Source organism: Lactuca sativa, chromosome 1, assembly GCF_002870075.4.
Source record: "Lactuca sativa cultivar Salinas chromosome 1, Lsat_Salinas_v11, whole genome shotgun sequence".
Classification (NCBI taxonomy): domain Eukaryota; kingdom Viridiplantae; phylum Streptophyta; class Magnoliopsida; order Asterales; family Asteraceae; genus Lactuca; species Lactuca sativa.
Genome location: NC_056623.2, coordinates 49,144,359 through 49,154,969, shown reverse-complemented (window position 1 = coordinate 49,154,969; position 10,611 = coordinate 49,144,359).

The window sequence follows — 10,611 nt, the reverse complement described above, 5'->3', positions numbered from 1 at the left end:
AGTTCATCCCTTTGAAAATTTTGCCCCTGGTTTTGTCTTGCATCTGTGTGGTGGTTTCTTTTGGAGTTGCTGGCATACTTTCTTGATCTTCTTTGGTTCTATTTGTGATCCTGGTTGCTGATTGCATTCTAGATGTTAGTGTGTTTTATTGCTTTCTTGACCATTTTGCGCCTACCTGGCAATTTTCGGTGTGGTGCCTGTTTACTGATGTTTTCTCCCTCTATTCATCTGTTTGCTTTTGGTCTGGTCTGCTATGCTCTCCATGTTGATGGTGGAATAGATATTTGCTATTTGGACCTTTTTACCCTTGTGGGGTGTTTTTCTTATTGTTTTTAGTTCTTTGTATGTTTTGCTTTTGTTTGTTTGATTCTTCTTGTTGCTCATTATTTTACTTTGTTCCAGCTTCATTCTTGTGTGTTTTTTACTAAAGTCATAGTTGAAAAAAAGAAGTCATTAATCCACATTTATATTTGCTAAAAGAAGTCAAAACACCCGGTTGTAGAATATGGTCCATATAACTTCCTAGTAAGCGTGTTCTGTAGTAATACTAATAGAACCCGGTTGTTTTTCTCGAGACAGGGTCATATACCTATACGACTAAAAGTCCCGGTTGTTATGCTGGGAACCGGTTTCCTTAAGTGAGCATATATCCCGGTTTGTTAGAATGAACCGGGTCATATTGGTTGTTCCCTTTTAAGTCCTGGTTTTTTAATAATATATCGCAGTTTTTCTCGAAACCGGGTTCTAATTGGCGAGTCCTATAAAGCCTTTTGTAGTAGTGAGCTTCTTGCATTTCAAGCTCAAAAGCCTAAAAATATCCAATACACAATTTACATCAGCATTAAATCTCCTCGCAAAACCAATTTGATGATTGTCATCTTTTTATCGGTCAATGTAACAATTACATATTCTACTAATTTGATTAACTAGAGTGATTAAATCCTAATTCAAGAGACCAACATGAACCGAACCAAAATCAAACATTAGATTAAAACAGGACGGGTATTACTATATACAAACATGAATTAAAAAACAATACCACCGATTACTTGCATAAAAGGTCGACGTCGATGCAAAACTGAAATCTAAAGTTTTACCCATAAATGGCTAAAAACGAAACAAAAACTGTTAATCTGAAAAATAAAAAATATAAAAAATAAATAAAAAAAAGAGTAAAAATCATAACTTACAAAACTTAATAAACGAGTCTCTAATCGTGGTCTTCGGATCTCAAAAATCGCTAGAAAGTCGCCTAAATCACCTAGAAGAAAAGGCTAAAAGTGTTATGTTTATAGAGATAAGCGTCATCAAGATAAGCACTCGGGAGGAAAATATGATCGTGTTTTTGGAAACACAGTTACAACGTGTAACTGTGAAAAAATGTCCCGAATTGAATCGATAAAATAAAGTACAATGCTACAATGCTATTAACGGTTTAAAATTAATAACCCATGATTTGAATTCCAAAACATACAAATATAAAAATCAATGTTCAACTTGTTCCAACAATTCCAGTAACTTTACAATTTTTTTGTTCGTTCCAAGGTACCCGTATTTTGTACATTCCAGCAACAACATTTTCTTAAACTCATTTATCAAAAATACATGTGACATGATTTGGTATAGCGGTTAACTACTACTTAGTAACAATGAATGATAATACCAAGCCTCAAAATATTTATGATCAACAACATTGTTATTAACAATCAGTTTAAACAAGTGGTCAAGGAAAGTGAAAACAATAAGAACCTACTTTCATGTCCATATTTAATATACAGTCTGTTTTCTTGGGAAAATTTCAAACAATAGCAATCTACTTACATTTTATAATACAATATAGATATTATGAAATGCAATACTGAAAGACACAACAAAGATCATCCGTTGTATCCATTGTTCAAGGGTCCTGACAAAAATACACAGTCGGGCATCTGCATAACGACCAACGTGTGACATTCACAACGCTGCCAACAAATGGTCATATACCGTATAACTATTCATCCCCATTCTTAACCCCAAGTTCTTGAGTATGTAATTGTACTTGGAGCTTCTAGAAACAAGGTTTGAGTATGTTGTTGTACTTGGAGCGGCTAGCAACAAGGTATTGCGACCGGACAAAGAACTACACTAATATTCGTCATTTCTTGACCCCTCATATAACATTACATATATGTAGTTCCCTTATGATATATTCCATACAATATACAATTACACCAACAAGTACTTATACAATAAGTTTTTATCAACCATACGAGTTCCAACACAGGATAGTTTCCATCATCCAACTTAAACCCAAGCCAAAATTAGAAATTATCGAAGACGTCTTAAGAATTAATTATATCAAATTTATTCATCAACACAAAGTATAACCAAGAAATATAATAACCAAACAATGCATCGATTAGAATAAATCATAACCAATTCATATAAAAATTACAATCATTTAACAATTAATTTTAGATATTCTTTTAAAACAGAGCGATATTATGAGTACGTTAGACTTATTGGTAGTTTATTAAAAAAAACAAAAGAAGTAAGACCCTAATTTTGAGCCTTTCTCAAGAAAAAGGTGCCTCGTGTAGAGAGAGAGGTGTTAGAAAACAGGGATACTTTGTGGACGCCGGAAGAAATTATCCGGATCAACTTTGGCCTTGATTCGAATCAACTTCTGAAAATTGTCCCTTTTCCAGTACCTCTCACCCCAAAGACTGGCTTCTTCATAATTAGAACTTCCAACACCCAAATCTAGATCATTGTAGTTGGAATATGCTTCTCTTGGGTTCTTTGAGACATAAGGCGTCAGTAACTCGTCCAAGCTTCGAAGCCACATTATTCTCTTGAGCGATGTAGGGGTCGTGTCTGAAGTTTGACCGTTAAAATTAACAGTCTTGAGAATCTGTATGTGTTTGTAAAGCAAATTATGTTATCCTAAACTTAGGTTATATATGTATGTGTTTGTAAAGCTAAATTGAAATAACTCAATAAGCATCCACAAAAACAGCATTCTTTAGTCAACATCCTTAATTGCTGATCTAAGCATATTGAGCTGAAATAGTAAAATATGACCTTGCAATCTGTTTTCTAATGGAATAGTCAAATAGAATCTAAGATGCAATTGATTTCGTTATAATATATCGATTCCGCGATTCAAAAAGAAAACTGCCGCATAGATAATATGAAATTGTTTTCAGGTAATGTACGTTGTTTAACTTTTTGTTGAATGTTCAGGAATACGTAATTCAGATATGTGCTTCTTGTTAAGGACGAGCTATTACTTTTATAATTACAAGTTCTGAAGATGTCAATAATACCATCTGAGTCAAAAGTCAACGAAGGAATAAAAGTCAAGGAAAGATATGTGCTTCCAGTTTTTTTTTTCTCATATAGTTTGAACCACGGCATGCATGCAGACTGTTGAGGTTGATTAAAGCTATGATATTTAATATTAGGCTAATGATATGGAGGACTTTAATTCGAAGACTTGGCAAAAGTTTTGTTAGAAGCAATGAAAAAGTTAGAATGGACGTTATTGATTAGAAAATTGTTTTCACGGTATGGTGTCTTATTCTTATAATATTCACAGGCAAATTCCATATTTAATTTTCAATTATTTTATTTTGTCTAAGTGTCCGTTTTAGGCTAGTTTATGTTTCGTTTTGCTGGTGCATCAACCCACAATTCATGCCTAGACAAGTATGATACGGGTGGCAAATTGTTTATAAGCATTTGCATTTAAAGGTTTCGAGAACCTATTTAAAGACACCAAACTGATCAAAAGCATAGACGAACATATAAACAACTAAATTTTGTTTGGGCCGGCGGGAAGTTGAACCTTGAAAAACAAGATATTATTATTAATCGTAAGATGGTCATATTTGGGCGATCCTCCATATAAGTCGGTGAATGTTAATGCCTCTACACCTATTTGACACCAGATCGATGTTGGGCGGGGCCCAATTAAGGGCAGAGGCCCAATATGTGCTTATTACGTATGTTATATGGTATTTTGGGGAATTCATTAATATTTGTACTTACGGTTTTCGATTTATATTTCAGGTACTTTTGGTTCAAATTGTAAGAGTCTGGGATGATTGCAGAGCACACACCACCTCACTTCATCTTGGCTGTATGACAATGTTTTGGATTACCATTTTACTAATTTTAAAAATGATATTTTTGGGTCTTATTTTTGAGACGTTACAAATTGATATCAGAGCCTTAGTTTGAGGGATTCGGACATACTCTCGGGTGTGTCTGAACTCAAACTGAGGATTTGTTAAAAAAATTCAAAAAAAAAGGGAAATATTTTTACAGAAAAGGGTTTACTAACACAAGTAAGGGTGTGGGGGATGCAATCGACCGAGCTCAAGTAAGTTTTCCCAAAATACTCATACATGTTATCTAATATGATTTGATTTGTGAATCTGTGAATCGCATGCTAGTTAGGGCTAATGATATGCTCAGTGTTTGCATGATAGAATTCTAGGACAGGTACTTTTGTATGCTTATTGTATGAGCATGTAGACCAGTACTGATCAGTCAGTGATATGATGGCTTGATTAGGTTATGCTTGGTTCTGATTACTCGATGTAATTTTTTGTTGTTAGTGATATGTAATTGTATTTGTGAGCATGTTAGAGGGAGCAGGTAGGAGTCCCCTCTACTGCAGATGGCAGAGAGTGGTGTGGTGGTTGTCCTAGGAGAACCTAGGAAGAGATTTAGTGTCGGGAACCTTATATTGATGAGAGTTAATAGTATGGATAAAGAGTGACCTGGCGGATTCAAGGAAAACCTTGAGGAAACTACGGATAGATGTGCAAGGCAATATGGGACCGTACTAACAGAAGCAGAGAATTCGTACTCGAGTCAAGGAGAGCTGCGATGAAACCAGGAAACTTGTGGAGTATAAGATCACTCAACAAGATATATATATATATATATATATATATATATATATATATATATATATATATATATATGTGTGTGTGTGTGTGTGTGTGTGTATGTGTGTATGTGTATTGTGATGGTTTGTATGGTCTATTTTCAGTATGTGCCTCTTCGAGGCAGACCGGTTGGTATTTCTGGTGCTAGTGAGGGCTCAAGCCCAGGTTTGGGAGCCGGACAGTTGGATGATCAAACACAGGAGTTCATTACGTCTGAGATTATGCCTTGCATTCTCGAGCAGACTCCTGTGATCTTTGGTACGATCAAGTAGGGTATGGTGGAGCTGTTGGAGGAGCATTTGGGCTCTTTCCATTCTGAGATGGTGACCTTGATAGGGGCGCATTCATTGACCTTCATGGAGTTTTGGGCATGTGAGGCTCTTGACTACTACGAGGAGAAGAAACCGACAGCAAGTAGGTAATGGTTAGCAGATGTTGCTAACGTATTTCGCACCAGCAGTTGTGTGGATTGGCAGTATCCTAACCATGATGAAGTAAGTCGATGGGTTGTGTTTGGTATGTCAAACCTAACAAACAAAAAATGGGAAATAAAAATCAATTCTTGTTTGAAAATGGTAGTAGTAGTGTTGTTAAAATCTCGACTAGGTTCTGAATCTCCAATTAGTCCTTAGGCGTTACCCAGCCGACTAGAAGACCCCTAGATATTAATCTATGCCTACACAATGAGCGAAGCAATAGAAAACGATGAAATTTTAACATTTTGAAGAAGTTCTATGTCAACAAAAACTATTTGAGGAATGACTAGTGTTGTATTAATCATAATAACCTATTTGTTATGATATTAGTGGTATTTACGAACTTTGTTACGAAATTAGTCATCTTTAATTATTTCTAAATTCAACAAGTTAGCGATTTAGGGTCCCCGATGAATCCCTCAATTAATCCCAACCTAGCCGATTAACCCCTTAACCTCAGTCCATCCACCGACTAGCTAATGTCGAGTGTTTTTTACAACTTTAGGTAGTATATAGTAAATATGTGTAACATCCTGTTTGTTAAATAAATAAGTAGATAAAAAATCAATAATAATAGTAGCCTTGAATGTGGAATAATTCATAAAACCGGGACATATATGAGGAACATAACGCACAACATTTGATCATATACGAAGATTAGGACACGGTCCAACCATTCAAAACTGGTGATGGGTTTTGGTCATAAGACATCCTATGTGCTCATACAAACCCTAATGTTTGGATCTAGGTTTCTCTATTGTACATGCTTTGAATCCAAGACTATAAACCCTAATTCTAGCATATGGAAATCAATATTAACATATAATTAGTTTTAAGATATTACCTTGATTGTTATGTAGCAATAACAATCCCAATTCCTCCTTGAATTGGCTTTGGAAGGCTTAGAGTCACAAGTGTCACTCCTCTAATGGCTTACAAACACCAAGAGCAAATGGAGAAGGTATAAAGAGAGAGGAGAGGTGTTAGAATTCGTCCCTAGGACTTCTTGGGAAGGGTTGGACGAATTCATGAGCCTTAGGGGGTTTATATAGGTGTAAAGATTAGGGTTTTAGTCCTTATCCTTATCTAGTTGCTTGTCCACCAAGCATCCATAAGATAAGTCCTAGAAATCCTTATCCTAGTCGAATTCTAAAGGATTTACACCTCAAATTCGTTCACCATATATATAAGATAATCCTTACCTTATTTTGTAACTATCACATAATTACAATTCAGCCCCTCTAGTTTAATTAATTACACTTGATCACAAAATTAATTCTTAATTAATTATTGACCAATATTAATTAAACAAATATGATTTCTCCTTTAATATATTATTCTTATAACATATTAATAAATCATAATAACCTCTCTCTCTATTTATTTCTCCAATCAAGTTGCTTTGGTGAAGGCAACCCAAAAGGACCATGCACCATCGGGTCAAGTACATACCAAAATAGTTATGGACTTAGACACTAATCCAACAGTCTCCCACTTGGATAAGTCTAATAACTATTATGCGTATGACTTCAGATCCTGATCTGCAATCGTAGCTTTCCAAAGCCGCTGTCAACTCTGATCCTATCAGATACGCGTGTCCTTAGATAAGGGATCATATATTCTTCCATTCTAGATATCATATGAGAAATGATTTCAAATCATTTTCTTTGTACTATATCTCGATTTCTGATTTATGACGACAGACTAATTGAACAAATCAAATTAGCCCTAGCCCAGCCGAGCATTTACATTTGTCATCACTAAACCATCGAGGGGCCCAAAGATATCGCTTTTATCCTACTTTGGATAAAAGGAATGGATAAACTTTGATACAATGTTTGCTTGTACTCAAGCACCGAATCACACACAACAATATGTTTTATAACACCAAGTTACTAGTGCTTTTACATATTATCAATGTGCAACCGATTTGCAAGATACAACTCACACATCTCGGTTTCAAGAATATAAGATGTTATCGTCTCACCAATCACTCGTGATACAATCCATGGAGTGATCCAAGTGAGCGTGGGTCTAATCCAATGCTCAAATCACATTCATAAGCACTCATGAACGTTCTAGCAAACATTTGCTTATGTCTAATACTTTTCTAGACATTCCACACACCAATTCATGACAGTCTTCATTCATATCTACTTTCAACATATGAACGACTGTGGCCCGTTCGAATAATTCGATTATTCTTAATAAACTCAATTATTCTGGAAGTCAAAACAGGCAAATGTGAAACACAAGAATAATACTAATCCCATGTGGCCTCAACCCTTTGAGTATAAATAAAACACCTTTTATTTATCACCATATTGATTACTCATTATTTGTAGTTTCGGGTAATCAACTTCTTACTTGAATTACAACACTTGTCCCATGCTCCTAGCATGCACACAATGTTTACCTATGGTTCTTACTTTGTGAAATAGATCACATTGAACACATTTCCAATCATTCTCATTTCACAACTCCAAATCCTTTTCATAAGTGAAAGAATATCAAATTCTTGCTACTTATAGAATATGCTAGATTCTAACATTTTATGCAATGATCTCTTTTGTAATGTCACTACACCAAAGTCACAAAGACTGTTGCCAATGATATTACAAAGTCTTCTATCGGAGATTGTTACAAGACAATTCCATAGATGTGATGTCTCTCACTTAAAGTACTTTCTTTGAACATCCTTTTGCATAGAAGTTTCTAATCTAGTCATAGATTTCTCAATATTCAATTCCCAATATGGACACACTTCCATATGTTCCATATGACAACTCATTCTTAATAGAATCTTATCTGTTCGTAATGATGTCGATATGGTCCATCCAATATGGAAACATTTCCATATTTTCCAATACTATACTTCCAACTACTCACAAGCGACCAATCCTCGTCGAACTTGGATTGTCCTTTGATAGTTGTTTAATTATTTTAGTCCAAACCGATTCTAGTCCTTTTTCCCTCTAAATGTGCTCGACATTTGGAAAATTTTAGAATGGTCAAACATTAAAGCATTTGCAATCGATCCTATACCCGAAGCGTATGGGACACGACGCATAATGTTTTATTTGCTATGTTCTCAAAATTCGAATTGTGAAGAGGGATGCCGTAATCATAATCGAAATTTTAAGAACACACTTTGTACCTTTGACTAAATTTTATTAACATTTCTCAACCTAAACCTTTAGATTTGAAATGAAGCATAATATTCTCTCCCTTAATTATAGCAAAACAACTCTTCAACTATTGCGACTTTGCAAAGTATGACTCTTGTTTTCTATAATTAATATTGCTAATCTTGCAATACTTTCCTTAATAATCATACAATCATAACTTTTATGCTCCTACTATCTTGATGATTATTATAAAACATAACACTTATGCTCCCACTAGCTTCGACATGTATTCATAAACATCTTAACTTTCAGAAAAACAATGCTTATTGAATTTCTTAAGTTCATGTTTCTAATACTTAGTGCTTTAATAATCTTTTATCAATGTTTCTTGAACTTATACACATTTGCCTTCGATAGTTCATATGTGTGTCTAAACAATTAAGACTAATTGCCAAACCTCACAATTCAAATTATGGAAAGGGATGCCGTAACCATAATTGAATTCGAGAATGCAATTTTACAATCACTATCTTCTTAAAATCTGTCTTAGTGAAAGCATTTCCTCACAATCATTTTCATGAAAGAGGAAATCTTATGACACTTAGATTTAAACAGTGTATTTGTTCCTATCCATGTGAATTTGTCAAAACCAAAGTTTACGACAAATTCAAACTCTTATGGATCGAACTTTCTTGATCTCGATTTCTTGCCTTTATGGTAGCACAGCTGCCCACCACGTCTTCCAAGTAGTTAAGCTGCTCACCCTTTCCTATCAATGTACCTTTCATTGATTAAGGTGCTTTGCCTTTTATGCGTTCAAAATGAGAACTCATAGAACTCACATGCACAATTAACTCGATTGGATTGGCACAGAATCAAAATAATGTCAACACGATAGGTTGTAAACCTCAACTTGTGTGCTAGTGATGATCGATAAGGTTTATTTGATTTGTTCTTGAAACCTTTCAAGACCATTAAGACTCCCACTGACTCCTTGACATATAAGATTCTCTTGTCAAAAACCATTTCTTGACAAACAAATATTCAAGAGTTAGTGTAGCTTTTATCAAAAGACTTCATAAATTGGTCCTAGTTGGTCTTTGTCTTATCCAAGACATCACAACTTTCCACATTTAATGAAAGTTACAAACCTTCTTAATACCTTTCACTCAATGTCACAATCTTAACTTTAAGACTTGTTATTGGAACGAAGTATGATTGACTTATTGATTTAACCATTTCTTCAATTCTTGATTCCTCTTCTTAGACATACAATTATACTAAGACTCACTTAGAGGATCAATTGAGGTATGGTTCTTAATCACTAAGACATATCATAAAGCATAAAAGGTACTCTCCCTTCATCTTAGAATGGAGAAACTTTTATCTTTCTGCCTACTTGATTCTTCTTATTCGTTCTGCTATTGATTTAAACTCTTTAATCAATTCAGAATTACACCTAATCATGTAAGTATAATCATATTTACTAAACCTTTAGTAAATCATGATGAATATCATTTTTACTCTTATGGTGGACTTGATCAACACGCAACATTGTGTGCTCGATCTCTTAGTCCTTCACTTGACACCTTGTCAACGAATTAGTCTAATTTCCATATATGAAATTTCTCATTCATCGTGCAACCAAGTTGCATGATTCTAAATTTCTGTCCAATTGAAACTTGAGCGACGAGAAAACTCTCCCTATTTGGTAAATTCTCGACTTTTCCATAAACACCATAAATAAGAATCATATCCATTTGTTGTAGAAATATGCAAACACCAATTTTCATAACGATTTCATTGCAAGGAAATAAACAAATAAATAAATAAGTCAAACGAAAATTTATTTTATTTATAAAAGCAGCGGAAAACAAATGTCCTTACAATGCAAAATCCATTGAAAACTATGTATTTCAAAAGAAATTTTCTAACAACTCTATCATAACTATCTAAGCTCAAAATCTAATCTTCAAGTCCATGCGATCAAGATCCATTCCTTGTGATTAGATTCATCTTGTTCTTTCACCAAGCTTCCTTTCTTTTCACCGATCCTGTAAAACA